Genomic DNA, 10,257 nt, shown 5'->3' with positions numbered 1-10,257 from the left:
ATGGTGATTTTTTTTTTAGATATATCGGCCCAAGTGATTGCTTTTGCTCGTGGTGATGTTTTTTCTCTGTGTTGACTCGTGACTGCATTTTATGGTGATAATTTTTTCCCTTTAATATATTGGTTCAATGACTGTATTTTCCCGTTGTGATGTTTTTTCCTTCGGGTATTTTTGGCTCAGGTGACTGTATTTTCCCGTGGTGATTTTTCCGTTAATATATTGGTTCAGTGACTGAAGTTTCCCGTGGTGATTTTTTTTCTTTGATGTTTTGGCTCAAGTGACTGTATTTTCCGGTCATGATGTTTTTTCCTTTGATATACGAGTATTGGCTCAAATGACTTTATTTTCCCGTGGTGATGTTTTTTTTTTTGACATATTGGCTCAGTTGACTTTATTTTCCCTTGGTGTTTTTTCCTTTGATACATTGGCTCTGATGACTGTATTTTCCTGTTGTGATGTTTTTCCTTTGATATTTTGGCTCAAGTGACTTATTTTCCGGTCATGATGTTTTTTCCTTTGATATATTGGTTTAAGACCCTGTGTTTTCCCGTGGTGGTGTTTTTCCTCTTGATATATTGCTCAAGAGACTTTTTCCCCGTGGTGAGTTATTTCCTTTGATATGTTAGTTCGGTGGCCGGTAACAAAGTCACTGGAAAAAAGTCACAATTAATTTATGGTGGTTGGGAGAAAAATTCACAATATTTCTTGAGGGTCATTATCTTTATGATATGAGAGTCTTTTGTTTATGTTTATACGTAAATCCCCAACGGGCTTGTACTAAACACGCTGCAAAGGTGGATACAAACCGGATTAAAAAAAAAATCCCCAACGGCCTTGTACTAAACACGCCGCAAAGGTTAAAACCCTTGGGGGTCACTGTCTAGGAAAGCGTATTGTGACTTTTTTCCTGTGACTTTTTTTTACCTGGGTTCTTTAGTTCAGCGACAGATTTTTTTTTATTATTTGCTTGATAATAGTCCTTATCTTTTAACTGAAAATTATTTACAAAACAGTTGGAAATCTCATCTAGTTTGAAAAATTAAATGATTAGGAAATTCCAGGGCATTGGTTATGATCGATAATTTTTTTTTCTTTCAGTGACATCAGTTGGTTTCGTAGTATAAATTCAGTGTTTTCTTTACTAGACTTGTGCAATTAGAGCTCCAGTGTTTTATCAAATCTGTTATTGATACTACAGAATATACAATTATCTCGTGTTTTTGCCTCAGAGAAATCTGACAATCTACGCCATACAGACACACAGTAAACATCCACATTATTAGCTGCTTTATACACTTGCACTTATGGTTCATTAGCAACGCGTCGAACACCCCTACAAGACTGCACTCTTCACCTCTATCTCACATGACCAACGCTCTGTTCCATCTTTCTAGCACTTTTACGCATTTCCACAGTAAGCCTCCTTTCAGTTATTCTTACATCACATATGCTGCGGAAGCAGTTCATCTTAACCACTTCAACCTCTTTCTCTTATTCTCATTCATCATCTACAGTTCACTTCCATAAAGGCGATTTACCTCAAGAATCCCTTCAGTTATTCCTGATATTTGCATAATCCCTGCTACCTTCCTTGTTTCTCGTGTACTGTAACTCACCTCTCCGCTTATCCTACTATCATCCGTTATATCTATTCCCCATGTACCTAGACAGTTAAGCTACGTCCACACTCCTGTCATCCTTATCCACGTTCATTGTTCCATTTTTCCGATTTCCATTTGCCTCTGTAACATTATTCTTATTCGCTTTTAGTTCATCTTTTAGTTTTCTGTAACAGAAAACTATTGAGCCGGCTTTGTCTGTCCGTCGCACTTTATTTTGTCCGCACTTTTTTCGGTCCGCACTTTTTCTGTCCGCCCCCAGATCTTAAAGACTACCGAGGCTAGAGGGGTGCAAATTGGTATGTTGATCATCCACCCTCCAATCATCAAACACTAAATTGCAGGCCTGTAGCCTCAGTAGTTTTTATTTTATTTAAGGATAAAATTAGCCATGATCATGCTTCTGGCGACGATATGGGATAGGCCACCACCAGGCCGTGGTTAAAGATTCACGGCTCGCGGCTCATACATCATTATACCGAGACCACCGAAAGATAGATCTATTTTCGGTGTCCTTGATTATACACTGTACAGAAAATTTGATTGCGCCGAAGAAACTACGGGGCAGTTTTTACTTGTTTTCTCATGAAAACAGCTTCCAATTCATTTGCTAGCTTTTACAGATTCCCTTCAGTATCCCAAGTCAGTACCGTGTCATCTGCAAAAAATTAACTATTACACACTCCATTCGCAACAATTTTTCTTATCCTTCAACTGTACACCTGTATCCTCCATTCTTTACTTTTGCATCACTCCATTGGTAATGATTGCGAACGGCCACATGCCTACCTTTACTTCAAACAAGTCACTCTCTCAAACCTAATACATTAACATTAGCTTCACTATCATGCACTTTAGCTTCTATGTGCTACATTCTCAGTGCTTTCAACATTGTCTGTCAGTCACTTTTGTCGTAGGATATTTATAGGATTTTCCGTGCCTCTTAGTTTTTCTCCCTAAATATTTCAATTTCTCATAAAACTGCTTCAAAACAAAACAACTGATCTCCACAAACTCTCCCTTGTCTAAAACCACAACGTTTGGTCTCCATCAATTCTTCAGTCAGATGTTTTACTCCCTCAACGAAAATCCAGTCATGAACCTTCCCTGTGACCCTTTGCTTTTTACAGTTGCCTATCTTACCTTTACCTTTATGTATAAGAACTATAGTCATTCCTTTCGCCAATTTATTTGAATACTCTTTCCCATCATTTATTTGAATACTCTTCCCCTCACCCACACATAACGTTATACATCCTAGCCAGCCAATCAGTGACAAGTTCATCTAATCTGTAACCACAACTACTCCTGTGTCATCCCATTCTTTATTCTCTTGATTAATCTCTTTACTTCCTAGTGAATACTTTTCCAGATCATTATCACACTTACATAAATTCATTCCACTCTTGTGTCCTTCAGCTCTGCCACCTTCCATCTCCATCACACAGCAAACCATTATGCTAACCACTTCATTGTGAAGGGGGCTGCATTCACTTTCTACAGCAGCTATCCATTTGCATCCTTTATTCTTACATCCTTGCGCTTATTGACTTTATTCTTTGTCTTTCTTTCCCGCAGGACAATAATATATATATATAATAATATATATATATATATATATATATATATATATATATATATATATATATATATATATATATTGATATTTATCACATACACAATTGTTCTGTGCATTAGTAGAATTACTAAATTAGGACCTCATTCAAACTGTACGGATACTTGATAATGTGGACTGTTTGTCCAAGAAAGCTTGTATTTTCTGAATAAATACTCCATTAGATATCATCCAGTTTGAATGAGGTCCTTTTAGTAATTCTACTAATGCACAGAACAGTTGTGTATGTGATAAAGTTATAATATATATATATATATATATATATATATATATATATATATATATATATATATATATATATATATATATATATGATCTTGTGTGTATAGGAAGGCAAATTGTCTGTATTGAGTTTGTACTCTGATCCGATTTGGAAGGATTATTTCTCTTACGTCTCATATACAAGTCTGTGGCGTGTTTGGAAACATGAAGAAATAGGGGAGATGAACTATTGTCCTTCTGCATTGTCTGGAAATAATCGTTTTACTTATCGACTTGTAGCCCTCAAAATTTCATTCTAGTCTTATTCCTCTCTCTCTCTCTCTCTCTCTCTCTCTCTCTCTCTCTCTCTCTCTCCATAATTAACTTACACGCCGTAATGATCACCTCCAAATTGAGTCAATATTGAATTAGGTTTTTAGTCATTCGGCCATGTTTTATAATTAGTCTTAATTTCAAGTGGGCGATACTGCTAATTTGCCATCGATAACGTTGTGTACAAACGTTCTTAAATATTAGCATTTTTCATAATTAATAAAAAAAATATGATCTTTGGACTACAGCCATTGTCACACAGATACAATTTCTGGTATCCTCTTGCACCTTGCTGCCAAAGAAGCCATAAGCTGCCAATAGCAGAAGAAAAATTGAAGTCTCTCATATCCGTCATCTTGCTGCTAATGAGAGGCATCTTTGCTTATACATTATGTTTTAATAGACAACAATATAAACTCTTGTTATTATTGTTATATCAAAACTAGAGTCTGACTCTCCGGCCGGCTAATGAAGAGTTAGAAATTTATTTCTGGTAATAGAAATTCATTTCTCGCTATAATGTGGTTCGGATTCCATTGTAGGTCCTGTTGCTATTTCTTAGCCACGTAAGATAAGTCTAATCCTTCAAAGCCCCAGGAGAGCTGTTAATCAGCTCAGTGGTCTGGTAAAACTAAGGTATACTTAACTTATATCGTAAGACATATCCACAGAATTATTTAATCCTTTAATTAATTTCTTATAATACAGTAGTTTTTTGTTCCTCGTTGGGCGAGTCGGTAGGGTTGTCGGCTAGCACTCGCTAGGCCCGAGTTCGAGTCTCTGGCCGGCTAATGAAGAATTAGAGGAATTTATCTCTGATGATAGAAATTCATTTCTCGCTATAATGTGGTTCAGATTCCACAATAAGCTGTAGGTCCCGTTGCTAGGTAACCAGTTGTTCTTAGCCACGTAAGATAAGTCTAATCCTCCGGGCTAGCCCTAGGAGAGCTGTTAATCAGCTCAGTGGTCTGGTAAAACTAAGGTATACTTAACTTTATCAGTTTTACAGTATGTTAGAATACAATAGTTATTAGTTTTACAGTAAGATATAATACAATAGTTATCAGTTTTACGGTATATATAATACAATATTAGCAGTTTTACAGTGGGCTGGGCCTATGGAACGTAAGGGTAATTTTTAAGCGAACCAATGGAAAGCAGGTAATAGACCGTCAAGCATAATTTTGTAATTGGAATGGCGTTAACAATATAAAATCATTAAAATAAAAGCTCATTCCAGAAATATATTATGCCATTAAACTTTTACCAGCAACAGGTAAACAAGTTCACCGGCCTTTGGGTTCATAATTCCAAGAATATATTCTTCACCTTTTCCATCAAGATGCAAAAATATACTGAAAAAGTGCCGTGTGACATTTCCTTCCAGATTGCGCCATCAGCTTGTGTAATAAACTTCTGGATCAAAATATAATTTGTGCTTTGGGTCACGGGTTGAATTTCGAATTGCCTTCTAGTTCTTTAAACACTTTGGAAATATGTTACTATGTAATATGAAAACACAGCGACTTCACTGGTGAAATTCAACAAAAGTAAAAATCTGCGTAGAAGTTTTTTCGGCACAATTCAGTTTTCGGTACAGCCGCTACAGCATTTAATCGAGGCCACCGAAAGTAGATCTATCTTTCGGTGGTCTCGGTATAATGCTGTATGAGCAACGGCCCATGAAACTTTAACAACGGCCCGGTGGTGGCCTATTCTATACCGTTGCCAGAAGCACGATTATGGCTAATTTTAACCTTTAATAAAATAAAAACTATTAAGTCTAGAGGGCTGCAATTTGGTATGTTTGATGTTTGGAGGGTGGATGATTAACATACCAATTTGCAGCCCTCTAGCCTCAGTAGTTTTTAAGATCTGAGGGCGGACAGAAAAATGAGGACAGATAAAAGTGCGTACGGATAGACAAAGCCTGAACAACAGTTTTCTTTTACAGAAAACTAAAAACAGGAATTCTAAATTACCCCGAAAGATTCTCTGTATCACGATTACACTGAAAGTGATGAAAACGTAAAGTCTGCTAAAGCTGGCAAGCCAGGTCCATTGCTAAGGTTAAATAAAAGGAATTACGTAGAAAAATTAACATTTTTGAGGGGCTGATAACACAAACAAAGACTCAGATAAGAGAATTGCTAAATAAAAGTACAGATTTTAATGAAATGTTTAATATGCCCCGCCAACTTTACCATATATATGGGGCCATAAAATAAGTAAAAACAGTTTCACGCCAATAACTAATTCTGTTGATTCTGCTTCATGCAGTTTATCAAAATATCTCGTTGAGCCATTGCAGAATCTCCTCGTAGGAGGTTAATGCCGTCAGTGCAACTCGAGCAGTGCGCTGTAGGCATTAATTAATTAAGGTTCTTGCAGCGTCCCTCGCCCCTTAGTTGCAACCCCTTTCATTCCTTTTATTTTACCTCCGTTCATATTCTTTTTCCTCCATCTTACTTCCCAAGCCTCTTGTAACAATTGTTTCACAGTGCAACTGCGAGGTTGTCCTCCAGTTACACCTTTAAAACATTTTTACTCTCAATTTCCTTTTCAAAGTTGAATGACCTAATAGGTCCCAGTGCTTTGGTCTTTAGCCTAAATTAGACATTCCATTCCATATCAGATTCTCAAATAAATTCTTCCTAGCATCCAAAATAGATAAGAGAAAAATTGTAGTGAAAAAAAAAATATTCATTTCAAGAACGAATCTTTGTATGAAATTTTCGATTCGGTATTATCTTATTTACCAAAACAGCAATCGATATTCTGCGATAATTTTTAACTAATGCCCTAGGTAGTAGATCATTTGACACATCATTTTATTTTAGGAACGTACTCAATAGGATTAATCAAATCAGGTTTAAAACATTGTAATTCTGAATTCAGGGTTTCATACCATTATCCAGATTTTGGTAAGGGCAGATGGGAAATTCCCAGTCAAGGTTTAATGAATTTGTCACCGGTAAAATTTACTTTGGAGATGAAAAATGAGTGTAGGCCACCCTTTCGTCTTTTGGATTGCCCTGTACCTATTGGGTTAGACGATGTAGAAAGAAAAAACCTTTTATGATGTCAAAAGTAAATAATATATTGGAAAAACATATTTGTACTCCAGTATAATAATTATTTTTTTAAATATTCTCTCTTTTCATAATAATTTTACCGTTCAGTGTGCCAACTAAGAACAACGATAAAGGAAAACTCAGATTCCATAACCGGGAAAGCTTTCCGTATACAGTGTTCAAGCTGGGTAATTACTGGAAAACAGAACTGAGCAAGTTATGAACTCTCAAGTTCGGTTCATATTGGCAGTGTACTTTTCCATATGCGTTAAAAAAAGAAAAGTCATCGTAACGATTGAATGGAAGCTGCAAATCCCCTATACACCAATTAAATGTTGGAACGAATCTATTTGAAACAAGTTTTATAAAAGATAGTTTTCCTAAGACAATGACCTTGAACTTTCGAATGTATGAACTACATATATTTACTTCGGAAGGATTATGCTGATTGAGAGGCTTTCATAACTATGATTACCCGATTCATGAAGTCCAACTATTAACAAAATGATATTCCTCTGAGTTCTCTATTTAGAAATGACACAGGTAGGCTATTAGGTTTGGTGGTATACTGTAAACTGGGCTTTTATGAATGTCCGACGACCTTCGTATATTGACTGAATGAACATGTGCGAGGTACAGTATACTGCCTTAAAATGGAAGACTGGAGTATCTGCAAAGCTACAAAACAGAAAAATGGTAGATACTGCAGTTTTCCCTTGCCTTACTACTGAAAGCACTGAAGAATCATTCTGAAACTGCAGCCCAGTAGGTGGCATATCTCAATTCCGAAAATTTTGCAGATACTGCAGTTTTCCATTTTAGGGCAGTACAGTGGCAATCGAATATTCGAATTATAGAGTTAATGGTTCGTCTAGACGCATTAGTAGGCAGTAAAATTACCTGGTGGTTTAAGCGGTGTTTCTCCTTCCTCATCCTGCTGTAAACAATTGCAGACTGTTTTTGGCTCCTTCTTGACATTGTATACTGATTTATATTTTTTGTAAATCTTATTTTCTACACCAGTACACTATATATCAACGAATAAACGAAGTGGTTTGAGTATTAGTACTTCCCTGTGTTACACATGTGTATGTGTGTGTATATGTCATTGTGACTGCATCATAACATTGAGACATATGTATGTATGCGCAGATACGCAGTCAGGGTCCGATTGAAAAGTATTGCCGTCACTCAGCAGAGTTGGAAAAAATTTCGAAGGCGCTTCATCTTGAACACTGCTTCCAGTGTACCAACTACATAGATATAGAACTCAAAAAAAAAGGTGGGGGGGGGAATACAAACGAGTTACTTCTTTCTTTTGCCGAAGTGGCTTCGTCTCAGCAGACTGAAATTTCATTCGATTTCATCATGGTAAGTCAGAAGGATGTTGTTCGGATTCCACTTTCCCCCCGCTGAGATATCTCTCTCTCTCTCTCTCTCTCTCTCTCTCTCTCTCTCTCTCTCTCTCTCTCTCTCTCTCTCGAAGACGGAAAATTTCCCAAGTGCAATAACACCTCTTGTGTCAATCAGGGATGATGAAATTTCAGAGGACTCTCTCTCAATCTTGCTTCCTCTCTTTCTTTTTCAACCCCATTTTTTTATATATTGCGGTAATCTTCACAAAAATGTTTTTGTCTTACTTTTGAGGTGCGTTATGAAACACAAAGGAAGTAACTGTCACTGCGAATTTCAATATGAGTTTGGATATCATGATGCAGTTGTTCTTTATATTACCCATCGCAAGATAGCTACTATATTTTATATATATATATATATATATATATATATATATATATATATATATATATATATATATATATATATATAAATTATATATATATATATATATATATATATAAATTATATATATATATACATATATATATTTATATGTTTATATTAAAGTTCAAATCCTTCTGGGCTTATAGGGCAGGGGCTGATCTGTTTCTTAGGCCGACAGCCAGGGGAGGACAGGTCCCAATGCCTATGACATGTGGGCCAGTATGTCGCTAGGCCCAATGTTTAACTCCCCGGGCCTAGGGCTGGTACCTATTCTCCTAGTGAACCTCTCTCGGTTTTATCGGACTGTTCGGTTGACTGGCTGCCGGATTTTTGAAGTGACGCAGTCGGAGCCATCAGTGAGTGGCGGGATTTGAACCCCGGCCCTCTCGACTGGTAGCCGAGAATCGTACCACTGTGCCACCATGGTGGCATGTAATACACACACGCACACACACACACACACACACACACACACACACACACACACACACACACATATATATATATATATATATATATATATATATATATATATATATATATATATATATATATATATATATATATATATTAAAACTATGGCACTATTCTTTTTAACACGGAGAGGGGGTGAGTGGGGTTGGGGTGAGGGTCTGTCTCTAGACTGTGTAAGTGAACAATAGGCTTAATGAATATCCACGAAACGAAACTAAACCGTTTTTTTCCCGTGGGATCTATCTCGAAAATCCCACAAGGCTAGGCGAGTTCAGCAAATTCTGTGAAACATCTTACACCGTTTATAAGTTGAAATGAAAATGTTCCTGCCAATTACAGGTAAAGCGTTTACCACACAGCTTAAACAGTTTTGTAGCTACTATAAAAGGCGTAAATAAAAGAATTTTTACGTTGCTGATCTTTGTGAATCGAAATAAAAGGAAGCTTTTGAGTTTTTATGCATTTGTAAGCATAAAAAAATAACTTTTTAATTTTTTTAAAGGAAAACTATTGTGCCGGCTTTGTCTGTACGTCCACACTTGTTTCTGTCCGCACTTTTTCTGTCCGCATTTTTTCTGTCCGCCCTCAGATCTTAAAAACTAATGAGGCTAGAGGTCTGAAAATTGGTAATGTCGATCATCCACCCTATAGTCATCAAACGTACAAACATACCAAACTGCAGCCCCTCTAGCCTCAGTAGTTTTTATTTTATTGAAGTTAAAGTTAGCCATAATCGTGCTTCTGGAAGCGATATAGGATAGGCCACCACCGGGCCGTGGTTAAAGTTTCATGGGCCTCGGCTCATGCAACATTATACCGAGACCACCGGAAGATAGATCTATTTTCGGTGGCCTTGATTATACGATGTACAGAAAACTCGATTGCGCCGAAGAAAATTCGGCGAATTTTTTACTTGTTAATTTTTAAATTCAGGTATTTCCAAACATACCAAAAAGGACATTATCTTAGCAACCTACAGTAGGTATTTCTAAGCGTGTTTTGATTTTTTGTCATTTCTATACGGTAGAGAGGACTTTTGACTTCATGTTGATAAGATTTCCATGAAAAGAATAAGTACTTATAAAACAAGACGTTTCATATTAAGCGTTGAATGTTTTGGCTGGTGAAATGAGGACCA

The sequence above is a fragment of the Macrobrachium rosenbergii genome, chromosome 3, assembly GCF_040412425.1.
Source record: "Macrobrachium rosenbergii isolate ZJJX-2024 chromosome 3, ASM4041242v1, whole genome shotgun sequence".
Classification (NCBI taxonomy): Eukaryota; Metazoa; Arthropoda; class Malacostraca; order Decapoda; family Palaemonidae; genus Macrobrachium; species Macrobrachium rosenbergii.
The sequence above is the reverse complement of the archived record's forward strand: the minus strand, read 5'-3'. Positions refer to the sequence as shown.